The following is a 14,917-nucleotide window of genomic DNA, read 5'->3' on the forward strand; positions in this document are numbered from 1 at the left end:
AAAAATAATGCTTATTGAAATCACTTTTCAACATAGTCACTGTTTTTTCAGGTATTTGTCCAATTCTGTCTCAAGGCTGTTTCTAGGACTATGTATGGAAATAACTCTTGCTCCAATGACAAGAAATAGAACTATGTATGGCATGAATGTTTTCAACTCATTTTAGAATTATTTTCCTTTCTACATTTTCTTTAGAAACTCAAAACGTTTGTAGTAATTTGCAGTACAAGAGAGTGAAGTGGTATTTTATTCATGGGAGAAAAGTTTAGCATCCGATATCTCTCTCCCAAACTTTCATGAACTCGTTTTAGCTGTTGAGAATAAAGATCCGCATCGATTGCACGACAATTTGGAACAAACTCCCAGAGAATCGCATATTCAAAATTTCACCAGGAACATAACATTGCCACCGGCGTAGCTCGGTCGGCTAAAGCCTTGGTTCAGAAAAACAAGACTTATGGCGCTTGTCTGCCGATCCGTACGCGGGTTCGATGCCCGGTTGGGCTGATTACCTGTTTCGGTTTTTTTCTAGGTTTTCTCCAACAGTAAGGCAAATGTCAGGTAATCTATGGCAAATCCTCGGCCTTATCTCGCCAAATATCACCTCGCTATCTTCAATTACATCGATGCTAAGTAACCTCGCAGTTGATACAATGTCGTTAAAAAAACCGAGAGTAAAAAAACGTTACTTTGGGGCCGAACTGATTTTTAACGACGTCTTTGACAGCCACTGTTTTGAGGTGTTAGGATTGCGGTAATATACCCATTTTTCATTACATGTGACAATCTCCTGATAAATCTATCATTCATGGCATTAGTGATAAACTGACAACAGATATCCACTCTGCGTTGAGCTTGTTCAGGCTTCAATTCATGAGGCATAGATCTACAACATCTGTATGACTTAAGCCTCTTAATGTGGCGATGTATTGTATCTTTTGAAGCACCAAGTTCTTGTGACAACCTACGAATACTTATTGTGGATTTTCTTCTAAAACTCTATATGTATTCCCAATATTCCATACCTAGGTTTTCCAGACCTTATAAAGCTTTAATGTCTCCATATCCATTACTGAAATGCTAGAACCGTCGTTGTGCTACATGCTCACTAACGATACCTTCACCCTCGACTTCACATAGAATACTCTTCGAACTGCGGCAACAGCTTTGCACTGTAGGTCCTAATCTTTTTTCCAGTAGTGCCTCAGACGGATTACAATCTCAGACTATATCACCTCCTTTTTATATTTTGTATTAACAATTATTGACGACTGTTACAATGTCACAGTAAGCAATAATAACCATAGCGTCCTATAAATTGTATTGTTCAACTAAAGAAAATCATTAAAATCTTATAAAACACCAAACTTAAAAAATCGACATTACTCAAAATATATGTATATCTAAAAATTATTTAGAGAAAACTCCAGATAAAGAACAAATGCTGAATATTTTCCAAACATATTTTTGTACTAGTGGAATTCGCAATATGTACCCATCAGTAAGGACACTTGCAATATTGAAGGACATTAATAATGTTGTGGGCGTTGCCAATGAATACCGTGCATATAAATAGTATGCTAAATCAGCAACCTGACGAACATCCAAACACTATCTTCCTGATCAAGCAGATATCACATCATTTATCACGTTCTTTCACTGACATTACAGTCCCACAATAAAGTTCGTCCTGCTCCAAATTTGATAAGCTACTTAACACGCTACAATCAAGCCATAGACAATTGGCTGTCCGTCGCCGCGTGGCTTCTTTTATTTTTTGGGGGGTTATTTTACGACGCTGTATCAACATCTAGGTCATTTAGCGTCTGAATGAAATGAAGGTGATAATGCCGGTGAAATGAGTCCGGGGTCCAGCACCGAAAGTTACCCAGCATTTGCTCGTACTGGGTTGAGGGAAAACCCTGGAAAAAACCTCAACCAGGTAACTTGTCCCGATACGCGATTCGAACCAGACGCGGCCAGACGCGCTGACCGTTACTCCACAGGTGTGGACGCGTGGTTTATTGCTCAAAAACCTTCTTTCTCAACCAATACTATAATATGTTGTCTTAAAATATTTATCATTGACAAGAAAATATGTCAAAAAGTAAAAACATATTTTAATAACTCCTAAATTCTTATTCTGCGCAGAGCAATACACATATCGGAGATGTAGCCAGTCTTTCAGATATGGTTCGTTATGTTAGTGGTTAGTATCAAGCTCTAGCCATTTTATCCTTTTGCTCGTACCTAAAATAGATATCAATTATTTTTTTATTTAGTAAACTATTTATTTAACCTTTATAATAATTTATAGTTGGTAAGTTTATTACAAATTATAACAAAGAAATTGTGTAAGAAGAAAACCTATCACACAGCCAATTTGTTGGTCACAAATCTTAAAGGATGTGCTGACAAGGATTATTTTCTGGAAATAAACTCAGAGATAACACTAGAGTGCCTGCAGGCAATGTAGAACTATGTTACCGTTGCACTGACAAACACTGCATCTAAATCTGCCTTTAAATAAGAAAAAAACATTTCGAGAAACAACTTTAACACATCTCAACTTTTTCATAATTTTCTACTCCATTAACTCTCGCCAAATTTGGTGTACTTGCTGCTTCCATGGCAAATATAAACCGTTCGGAAAGGGTAATTATAAGTTATACCAACGATAGCTTACTTAATTTTTCTTCTGAATTATTTACTTACCTATGATATTGCTCTTTCTTTACTGCTTAGGCCTATATTATGTATTACTGATTAGTTTCCCATTTCTGAAGCATTGGCAATGCTCAGAAAAAACAAAACGTAAACATTTTTAATTTATGCTTTGAGCATATATAAATAAAGTAATTCCCGGAAAGAAAAACTTTGTCATTATGAGAGAAATAAAATAGATCGAATATGTATAGAATATCGTAATGATAAGTAAATATTGGAGAACATGTTCTGAATTGAATAGCTATCGCAAAGAATATCTTTCTACGTTATATATGTCGTTCTTGGTAGTCGAGCTCATACCATGCTGGCCGGCCGGCCCGGATGGCTCAAGGGGTAGGGGCACGGCATGTCCCTATCGCTTGGTCCGAAGGGTTGTGGGTTCGAGTCCCGCCTCGGGCATGGGTGTTGTGATTGTATTAGTATAAGTAAAAACAAAGGAAACAAAGGCAAACAAACAGAAAACAAAAAATAGATAACTTTGGAAAACGGCCTCTGGCCGGTCGAAATTAAAAAAAAAAAAAAAAAAAATAGCTGATGAGTTCAGATTTCGAAAGAAACATATATTATAGACATTATTATTATTATTATTATTATTATTATTATTATTATTAGGTTTCGTCGTCAATTTCTTATCGCAAAGAATATCTTTCTACGTTATATATGTCGTTCTTGGTAGTCGAGCTCATACCATGCTGGCCGTCGAATCCGAGGTTCGTGGGCTCAAACCCGATCGAGGACGATGGATTTTGTAGGCCTATAAAATTCTTAGCATGGCTTTCTCTGGGAGAATAGCAAAACTGTGGTACCCATGTCGTAGGTTTACAGCACGTAAAAGAAAAATATTTCCTGAAAGAGCGCTCCAGGCAAAATTTGTCAGTTATTTCTCACCCACGTAAAATTTCGACGGTGAAATTAAATAATTATACTTTATGTCTCTCTCTACCTACCTATCTATCTTCCATTCTTTCCTTTCAACTGAAGATGACTACGTCGGTGTAAGCATAAATTATTTGTGAAATTATAAGAAAAGTTGTTTAAAAAGTGATTAGCCTAGTGACATCTCGAAAACGGAATCTTCTTATCTGCTAGAATGTTACCTACATACTTCAAAGTACAGAAAGATTTTCATCGACCATATTTATAAATGTCAGATACTATTTGACATCATCATCAGATCATCATCTTCATCATCAACTTTCAAGACATGAGTATTTGACCTCCTCCTTACTCACTCTTGTGGGAATTCTGAGCCAGTGCAAAGCAAGTAGCGGGTAATATGGTCAGCTTAACTCCAGGACGCTGATATATAACAACACAAGAGAAACACAAGGCAAGGAACACAGATCTATCCTCTACGAAAGAAACATGATCTTTTTGTTGTGAATCGAACCTGGACGGAGTTGAATTTGTAGCTAGAACCGTTTCCGCTTCAGTCACAGCGGAGGAAAGTTGTAACTACAAACGAAACACATAATGTGAGTCGATCCATTCCTTTAAAAGGGCTATGTGTGCCTTAATTCAGCAACATATGAGTTCTGCCTATACATATTTAGAATTGAATGTATATAAATATCATGGATGTGTTCGCCGAGGTAACAGGTACTCAATCAATCGATAGCCATAGCCCCTCCACTCCGCTGCCCCTCTCACCACATTAAGCTACGTCCCCCACTCTAACACTCCGCTTCTCCCCGCCGCATCATTTTTGAAGCGAATTCAACGTTTTGGAGTCGAGCCCCACCCCCCAACGGCCCCGCGCACCCGCGCTCGCGGCGCTACTTAAAGCGAGGCGCGCAGACCGACGACGCTCTGTTTTTGCAAGTGAGTGCAGTGAGTGTCAGCGAGTGTCAGTTTCCGACTCTTCAGGACGCATGTAAGTGCATATACATACAACGTACGTACTGATGCGAAAATTCGGGCGCGCACCGTTTCCTTCCTGTGTTTGTGCAATAAAACTCCGTTTCCTTGAAATGCAAGAATTTTATGAAATTGTGCGTTCTTAATATATTAATTATCCTTTCAATAATTTAATTCAAAACATTTTCCGTTATCAAATATGATTCAGTGAACAGCCTTACAAGATCTAAGAATTGAAATAATTATCTCTCAAAGCTACATTATTTCCTTTATCGTAATTATAAATAATAGTAAATGTTTTTTTTTTTAATCTTGAGACTCTTCTGATGTCCAAGGCACTGAGTTTCTTCCATTATTTTAATGAAAAGCGTTTAATGTAGATTCGTTCAGAAATCACAGAACTAGTTTCCAGACAATTAAATAGATATAAATGTAAAAAGAAATATACAGCATGTTGAGAGAATGCTAAAAAGAAAGATGGCCAAAGGCAGTGCTACATTAACGCCCTTCTGGACAATGATCTGTTGGAAGACCATTAAATGGCATGAGACCATTGAGACCGCAACAGACCACCAGGTCTAGTGCTTCAATTGGATGATGATAATGATGATGATGATGATGATAAGAAATATATATTAGGAGAGAGTTTGAAGTTCTTCACATTAGTGCTCAAATTACAAATAATTATTATAAGGTATCTACTTAGCCAAGGATTGAGTTATTTTACTTGTTCCGTTGCCATCTTTTAAATAGGCCTATAGGCAATTAGTCCGTATAATGTTGGGCAATAGTAGACTAATATTAGTACCTTATATTATCAGACAGTAGGCCTACATTGCACTTGATGATATGTGTCAGAGGAAGAACAATTATTGTTTGTATGAATCTGAAGTCTGATTAATGCAATATGTAGCTAATCGGCGATGTATGCAATGGGGGGGGGCGAGAGAACTGGTCACCCTACCTCATTATTTCCTGGCCTAGTTGCCTCATAAGAGGTGCCTTTTTGGTATCACTTGTGAGATTCAGTGCATTACAGACGCTATGTTCGGTTCAGGTTTGTCGAGTATGATGAAGTTCGATATTCGCTTATGTTCGCTCTGCAGAAGCAGGTCTGTCGTGTTTGTTCCACATTGTTACAAAAATGTTCGCTGTCCTCCACGCCCATCCCTTCATGTTTTAACCGCTTGAGGATTTTACCACAGATCTTGCGATTAGTTTTTCATATGAAATAAGACGAATTGTGTAATGTCATGGTTGTCTCTCTCATGTTCGAACATTGCAGGACAACAGTTCAGACCTGTCTTCGGACAGTTGACTAAACAACAACAACAAGGTTTAATAGATGAGTGCCAAGGGTGTATTATCATGAGAATACAGTCCATAAAACTCTATGTACACATTGAAACATCATTATTTAATACTCACTTCAGCATTTTCTCCTACTAATATTGACGAAACAATTTGTGTTTTGTTATTTGATCAATGTCTGAATGACATACATATTAAAATCACATGAACGTTGATTTTTATTTTATTTTAGTTGGTTATTTAACGACGCTGTATCAACTACTAGGTTATTTAGCGTCGATGAGATTGGTGATAGCGAGATGATATTTGGCGAGATGAGGCCGAGGATTCGCCATAGATTACATTGCATTCACATTACGGTTAGGGAAAACCTCGGAAAATCCAACGAGGTAATCAGCCCAAGCGGAATCGAACCCGCGCCCGAACGTAACTTCAGACCGGCAGGCAAGTGCCTTAACCGGCTGAGCCACGCCGGTGGCTGCATGAACGTTGTTCCTGTGTTTCAGTTACATAATGCCATATTTTATTACGTAGCATGGAAAGGTATTTCTATTCCGTATGATGGAAATAATTTTAATATTATTATGCAGGTTGAGAAGAAGAAAATCTCCGTCTACAGAGATAAGTTTTAAATGACAACAAATCAGAAACAATTAATTATTTAGTGCGAAACAGTCTTTGATATCATTTCAAATGGAGAAAAAAAAAACAAAAAGTGCATTAAATAGTTTAAGACATTGATGTCCTTTCAAGTAGGGAAAATACACGAATAATGTAGGCCTATTCCATAGTTGAGGACAGGCTTTGACGTATTGTTCAATATGTAAGGGATACAATGTGTTTCATAAAATCTGTTTCAACAATTCTGTGGCAACAATATGATGTCATTTCTTGCAGTTTTTCAGAAGCGAGCATTTAAAGTTTGAATGACAGGACAGGATGACAGGAATCATGTCTCATAACAAGGGGTTAGAGAGAAAAATAATATAAATATGTATGTCATCTTTTGCCAGAATAAATGATAATCTCAGGATGCACAGCATATCGCAGAAGTCCCAGTTACATATCACCTTTTGCCTTGAAACCAAAGAATTTACACACGAAGAATGAAAAAAGAAGTAGTGAGCTCAAATCATTCTTGGCTTTTGAAATTCCAACGCAATAACTCAATCGAGTACATCTTACTATATACTCTATCTTACTATACATTTATATATGACCACATTTTGAGTCACCGGCTCGTGTTTACAGAGGGACAAAATGTTAAAACAATGCCAAACTACACTTATACTTCCCTTTGTAATTAGTGCTAACTGTAGCCTTCTCGAGAGAAAACATAATAATTTGAATATAATGTACTATAATATGTATTTCAATTATCAATTTTCAACACATATAGGTATATCTATTCAGAATAGAAAACATCACAATCTATTATTAAGAATAAACAGTGGAATGATAACTTCACAGAAATCCAAGTAGGCCTGCAAGTAGAAAAGAAGCCCTAAAACTGCTTTTGCAATAAAAAAAACATTATACAGAACCTCCCTGAAATCCATTCTTGACATATTTGACAACAATTAATCAAATAATTGAATTACGACTGGGATTCCAGTCTGAAGCTTAGCCCATACTGTTAAAATGTAAGAGATAAGTATTAAAATGATACTTTAAGTACGTTTTACAGATAATAAGTTGTAACATTTTAACATAAAACTTAGGGTTTTTTTTAATAATCAATCTCCACCATTCATCATCATTATCGTCATAATCATCATGTTAATTACAGCAGTGATGTGGTCCGGCTTCACTTGGTATCTACATAGTTTTCTATTACGGCCTAAAATAAGCTGTTTATGAAGTACACGTTAGGCTCTAGTATATTGCGATGCAAGTGTGGTAAGTGCATTATAATAGAATCGAGGAGAAGTTAGAGAAGACGAGACAAGTCGAGTCTTCTCTATTTCCGAGATTCTGTTATGCATGTAACACATGTATTGCATACCATTTTTTGTCCGATCTTAATAAAAAATAAATTATTATTAATCATTTTAATTTAAATAAAGTTTGTTTTTCGACGCTAATATTTTCATGTGCAATTGCCGTTTGTTATTTGTCGATAGGTGTCATTCATTTGTTATTATTCGTGTTTGTCAATAGGTGTTATTCATTTGTTATTATTCGGCGGCGATTGTGAAAATGTAATAAAATAAATTATAGAAAGTTTAGTTTTGTCTTCAAAGAAGTAGGTAGGTGACACATTAATTACACATCAATATAAATAAATAGCATATAGAACATGTTTGAAGGTGACACATTAATGAAACATCAGTGTAAATAAATTGCATACCGTTATAGGTTAATGCTTGAATACATATTTTATTCCATGAATGTTTTCACGACCCCACGAGTGGCGCTCAGATCAACAACCGGAAGTCGTCAGAAATGGTTTTCACGCTTACGTCCTATCTATATTAATTCCTGTTTTCTTACAAATCTCCACTCCAATAAATTAATTTAAATAGAGTACAAGTATAATAAGACTTTAGTTATTTCCTCATAAAACATACTGGTGCGCGACACTGATAGTTCGTTACCTTTAAGTAAATCAATAAAAGTTGATTTGTTTTATTTACTCACCGCACGTGTGTTGTAAGTTTAACTTACAAGGCCTAAACAACAACGGTAAGATTGTTAAAAACACGATCGGTCAAAAAATAAAAAATATTTCAAATGTTCAACAAATACAAAAAGTCATAATATCGAAAAGAAAGTACCTTACAAGCAAAATTTAATCTGTATTGACCATGGTAATGCTTTTGTAACACATAATGTCGAGGTGCAATAAATATAATTTACGTTCTCTTACCTGTAACAGTGAAGGACAAAAATTTAGTAACATGAATATCCAAAACATTAATAAAGAAAAATATCCAACTTGAGTTTTTATATTTTTCGAAGAGGGAATTTCATTACTATTCCCAACAGGCTACTCTCTCCGTCCATCCGCACTCCTGCCTGCCCACACATCCATTCACCTGTCCGTCAATCTATTTCCCCCTCTCCCTTTCAACTGATGATAGTGTCGGCGTAAATATAAATATTATTTAAGAAATCGATTGTTTTCGCAATATTAGATGATGAAGTGTAGTACATAATTTATTATAATATGCGGTCTCTTCTCTGTGACAGTGAAGGCAAATTAAAAACAGATTGTAAGCTTAGTAAGATGAGTATCCAAAAGACTAATAAAGCAAAATATCCTATAGGCCTATGGGTTTTTATATCTTTCGAAGAGGGTACTGCACGGTTACCAGTACTCTGTCTGTTCGTCCGTCCGTGCGCCCGTTCATCCATTCATTCATCCCTCTTTCTATCCATCTTTTCCTTTCTCTATTTCCTATTAACTGAGAATTTAGTGTCGGTGTGAATATAAATTTTTTGTGAAAATGATTTGAAAGACGTTGATATGGTAAATACAGACAATTTATTAATATAACTATTCATAATAAGCTGTACAAGTTTTATTTAAAGGGGAAATGAATGATGATTTATTCAGAAGATTCTTAGATTTTACTTTTATTTGGCTATTTAAATAAAGAAAACAGACATTTCGAAGGTTGGGTTTGTTTTTGTTTCCAGGTAAGAACGGTGCAGCCATTACAAATTACTACTCTCAGTTTCTAGCCCGTCAAGATGATTTAGTAGTTTAGTAGTAGTAGTATCTGTTAGGTGTTGACCAATCAAATGACACGCATGCATAATAGAGTGGAATAATCATATTAATAGGTTGGAAACAAATAGGATTGTCTGAGTGGTACGAGTTGAGAAGACATGTTCTGGCCGATCAAGAAAACGGTAGAGTGTCATTCTGTTTATAATAGACTTATAACTTTACATATAAAATATAAAAAATTATGGTCCTGAAGGAAAGAATTCCACATTTTTTTATAATTAATTATTAAGATATAAACGCCGTAAATGTGTTATTTAACGTCACAGAAGCACTCAGCGCAAGACTCTTCAGCCTGACTTCCTGTGCCACTGAATCAGCAGTGGGTGCAAGGTCTATGGCACACGTGATGAATATTCTGTGCGGAACTGACATTGCACCGTCACCGCTGCAATTACAATGTGATACTAGGAGCCATCTGGCCTACAAACGAGTGACACGGGGACACAAGATGGTGGTTGCTCTACTTCTGCAATGTTCTCAATTGTAACACAATGACGGAACTAATCTTTGACAGATATTAAGTAAACCTGCCAAAGTGCGGGAACACATTGAATTGATTCTTCCGCAGTCAACAAATTGTTTGAAACACATTTGCAGTCTCGAGTATCGATAATTACCGTATCGGTACAAACTATTAAGGAATGCACTGCGTAATAACTGTGTGCTTAAGAACTTTTTAACCTTCTCATTACTGTATGAAGGATAGAGGACGTATTATGATGGTGAGGAATAGGCCTAAGTTGATTTCGGTAATTACGTTTGCAAAATACCTGAAGCCGATAAAATGATTTTTGGCATGTCCTCCATCAGTCAGTCATTTATTGTAACTAATGGACAGATATTATTTATTTAATATCTACCAATAAATTCATAGGAAAAATGTAGATACATAAGATAATATAGTTCTTACTTGAGAAACAAAATGAGATCTGAAGCTCTTCTATTAAAATTTAACTAAACGACGATTTATTTCAAACTATTTTGTTTTGTTTTTTTATATTTCGTTAAATAAAATTTATTTAATAACGGATAGATCATTGTTTCCAAAAATATTCAAACTGACTCAAAGAATTTTGTTCTTGATATTTTCCTATATAGATAGGCCTAATAAATAGATTATTGTTTCCAAAAAAATTTGGTTCAGACTAATAACTACCGTCTCTAAATTGCGCAGCAGATATGCTGGTTAGTAGATAAGTGTATTTAACTCTTTAAGTACACAGTTCAACAAGCATAGGAGGGAAGCATTAAGTTGGTAGGAATTATACATTTCGTTACTATGACGTATAGTAGATACCGGGAGTAAATATTAAAACTGGCAAAGAACTCCGGCAGTGGAAATATCGTGATTTTGCAAGCTAAAAACTTGGAAGACAAAGCTGGGTGTATGATGTTTGATAAGAAAGTATGTGTCACTTGCAGACTAATTTTTTTATCCTTACCGAGATTTGGCTTCTTTTCTCGGCTCAGGCAATTGCAATCTTGCAAACTAGACAGACACGTAGCGGGATTCTTGTGACGTGGATTCAGCATGATACCAGGTCTCCACCTACGAAAACACAGAACATGTCATTAACAAATAAACTTTCTCAAGGAATTCGAATTCACATCCGTGATTTCAACATAACGTTAAATCTTCGTGGTTTAGCTGTTGAGTGTATTACAACCGAATATATTGAACATTTGTATTGAAAATATTGCGAACATTTTTCGTATTATGCAATTAAAATTATGAAGCGTCATAATTTTTTGACACTTTCTCAGAATCTTTTCGTTTATAATAGTGGAATGACAGTTACTGAAAGGTAAACTCCGCACATTAGACGCAGGATAAAGAAATCTGAGGTTTCAAGGATTTACGCACGTCCCCCTCGGAAAAACAAATCCCTTCACACATTTGAAAGAAACACATTCAACTTAATGCCATCGCGCTCAAACTCCTAGAGACTTTCGACACCAATAGCATTGCAGCCTTGCAGAGCTTCAGCTGTCAAAATATTGATATTATTGTCGTAGAATCAAAAGATGTTGCCACGTAGCTAACCAAGCTGACCTTAACACAGATCTCTAGCCTGTAATACGAGCACGTTGTTGTATTTTAGTCTGGTATTTAACGACGCTGTATCAACTACAAAGTTAAATTTTAGCGTCGATATAATTAATGATAGGGAGATGATATTGGGCGCAATGAGGCCGAACATTCGCCACGAATTACCTGAAATTCGCTTTACAGTTAGGGGAAAACCTTGAAGAAAACTCATCCAACTAATGAGCCCAAGCGGGAATCAAATCCAAGCCCGATCGCAACTCCGGAACAGCAGGCAAACGCACCATCGTCTGAGCTACGCCAGCATTGTTGTTACTTATATTTAATATTATGTAATATATAGGGTACTTTCACGTCAATATACCGCAATACAAGTATGCTTATATTGTCTTCTTTCATAATTTCCTAAAATCTATTTCCTTTCATACAACATTTTTTGTATTATAAAGAAAATTAAAAAAAATATATATACCGTGTCCCGCTTAGAGGTATCGAGAAATAAGTGATAATTTTAAGTGTAAATAATGGTTTATTAAAATACCTTTCTACATGATTTGATGTAAAAACTCTCCGAGTTTCCGAGAATGCTCAATGCAACTCGATGTGTACGCCTTGAGTTGCTCTGCAGAGATCTAAACGGTATTCAACCTTCCGCCAAGTGTTCTGTAGCATTTGTGGAGTCACTAGCGTAGCTGCATTTGTGATGCGTTGCCTCAGTTCCTCCAAAGTGTTAGCTCTGCCTCTTTGGTACACAGCATCATTAACAAAGCCCCAGAAAAAAAGTACAAGGGGGTCAGAACGGGTGACCTGGGTGGCCAGGCAAGGGGTTTTCGTTTTCCGATCCACCTATCGGGGAATTTTTCCTTCAAGAACTCACGCACCCGTTGATGATCAAGAGGTGAGGCCCCATCCTGCTGAAAACCGATCCTGGAGGAAGTTGAACAACAAAGTTCTGCAACATGTCCAGATACACATTTCCTGTGACTGTAGCCTCTACGAAGAAGAAGAATGGTCAAATTAAGAATTCATCTGCTAGTCATAGCATGCACTGAACTTTCAGTTGTGGTGTCCACATCTTTACCATAGCGTGTTCTCCTACAAAATGACGCCAGGCTTGTTTTGGTGCCCTAGCAAAAATAAACGAAATTTACGCATAAACAAAAAAAAAGTTACGCATGCAGCTGTTTTCAAATTTGGACAGTTTCTCTATCTTGTCAGATGTATGTAAATCACAACGATATCTTTATCTAATTTTAAGTGGTGAGAATTTATTTCTCGATCACTCTAAGCGAGACACGTGTATATATGTAAGTACGTACGTATGTATTTATGTATGTGCGTGCGTGCATATGTATGTACGTAAGTAAATATGCGGTATGCGCATACGACTGTATTCATGTAGATATATAGGTATGTAGCCTACTGTAGGTAGGTAGGTATGTAGGTACATTGTCTGCGATTGTACGGATGTCCAGGAATATTTTTGCATAAATTTCTCCATCCATATTAAATTTCAAATATACAGCACAATAAAAGAAACAAGAACAAGAATCGTTATGAAATTCGTTAGTAAAGTGAAGGACTGCTCGACGTAGCATTTTTGTGAAGGAAGATAAGAGAGTTTACTTTCTTGTTTATATCTTATTCCGCAGGTCCTCTTCAATATGTTATACAACTGATTCATTGATAAGGTGACCATTCGTTCCCTTTTTATCGGGGCAGTCATGAATTTTGACATTTTGTCTTGAGTTTTTCCAAAGAAAACGAGACGCCAGTTTCTTACGAATTTAGTCAATTCGTCACGATTTATCTCAATTTAGAGATCTTTCTCATATATGTGCCATAGAATATAGTAACTTTTAAGATTGACAAATAAAACTACCAAAATAATTAAATAGATGGTCTCTTACTTGGACAAGAATCATTTCCAAATGTACGTGAGTTAACAGTGTTCCTTCTTACCTTCCTGTAATCAATGATACCACCAAAATGGCATGTTCTCTCATGAATAACACGTGCACAAGTGACATAATTCAACTTGCTGTGGAAACTGTGAAGGCAATATTAGTGACTACAGTGAATTATGATTAAACTTCTCTTAATTTACTCAATCAGATTATTTTTACAAAAAATATTTTCTTAAGAAAATTCACAGTTCTTAAAATACTGCAGATTTGCAGCTGCTATTCATTCGTTTTAATATTAAATTGTAAGAATAACATTAGTGTTCAGCAATAAATGTTAGTGTATATGGTATACAGTTTTTAAGTGAGTCATTTATCATTTACTAGCTGCACCCGTGCGCTCCGCTGCACTTATTAGAAATAAATATAAAGTAATTACATAATTAAAATAGAACATTGGGTCCAGGGAACATTTGTGTTTGATAGAAGAATAAATCGTTTAATATGCTACTTAATTTAAGTTCTATTTAGATGATTAAAATGCTATCATTTTGGTTCAGAGAGCACTCATTTGATGCAAAGATAATTCGTTTAACATTTTTCTAAATTAGTCTTGAATGCTTCCTTTAATAAATCACTCCAAATTAATAGAGTTGATTGTGTACGAAGATCATTTTTATGTTAATCTTACTGTGCATCTTTTTTTTTTTTTTTTGTTAAGTTTATTTTATTCACGCCTTAACATCTGTGGTCATGTCGCGTGTTTAGAATGTGTGGGTATATCAGCAGGCCGTTTTTACTCTTGTTGAGTTCCTGTTTCTATTGTGTGCTGCAGATGGCTTGTGTTCATGTAACTGATTATAGACTTTGATTAATGTTTTTGGTATTGGTAATTGAGGCGGTGATGAATAATGGCATGTATCGTTCCAATCCGGCATTTGCCTTTATGACTAAGGGAAATCATGAAAACCCCAATCAGATTTGTCGGCCACGGGGTTTGAACCCGGGGCTCCCGAATGCATGTCTCAAATGCTACCGCCTGAGCCAACTCGCTCGGTTGTATATCATTGTTTATGCAAATAAAAAATGAGGTACCCTACATAAATATTATTTTAAGAAACACAGGAAACGAATATGGGTGAATTATGAGCGCAGGAACGCCATTTCATGACACCTTTTAAAGTAACTCAGCTCCAGTGATCTCTAATGGTAAAATGAGTGTATAAAAGTAGAGTATTTTATGTGGACCAAATAAAGTTGCAATAATCAAGTTATACAATATTTCGACAGAATATAAAGTTTTCTGTGCGTACAGATTTCTTTTCATCTTACCTC

The 14,917-nt window shown here is 35.9% G+C and overlaps 1 protein-coding gene across 1 annotated transcript in view; it reads left to right on the plus strand.

Annotated features, from left to right (window-relative positions):
- The first annotated feature begins 4,556 nt into the window (after positions 1-4,556).
- Positions 4,557-14,917, plus strand: part of LOC138705665 (uncharacterized) — a 58,392-nt gene continuing 48,031 nt past the window's right edge. Inside the window, exon 1 of the mRNA XM_069834252.1 lies at positions 4,557-4,600. The gene's annotated coding sequence lies outside the window, so the exon portion shown is untranslated. The remainder of the gene's footprint in view (positions 4,601-14,917) is intronic.

The sequence above is a fragment of the Periplaneta americana genome, chromosome 9 (assembly GCF_040183065.1).
Source record: "Periplaneta americana isolate PAMFEO1 chromosome 9, P.americana_PAMFEO1_priV1, whole genome shotgun sequence".
Taxonomy (NCBI): Eukaryota; Metazoa; Arthropoda; class Insecta; order Blattodea; family Blattidae; genus Periplaneta; species Periplaneta americana.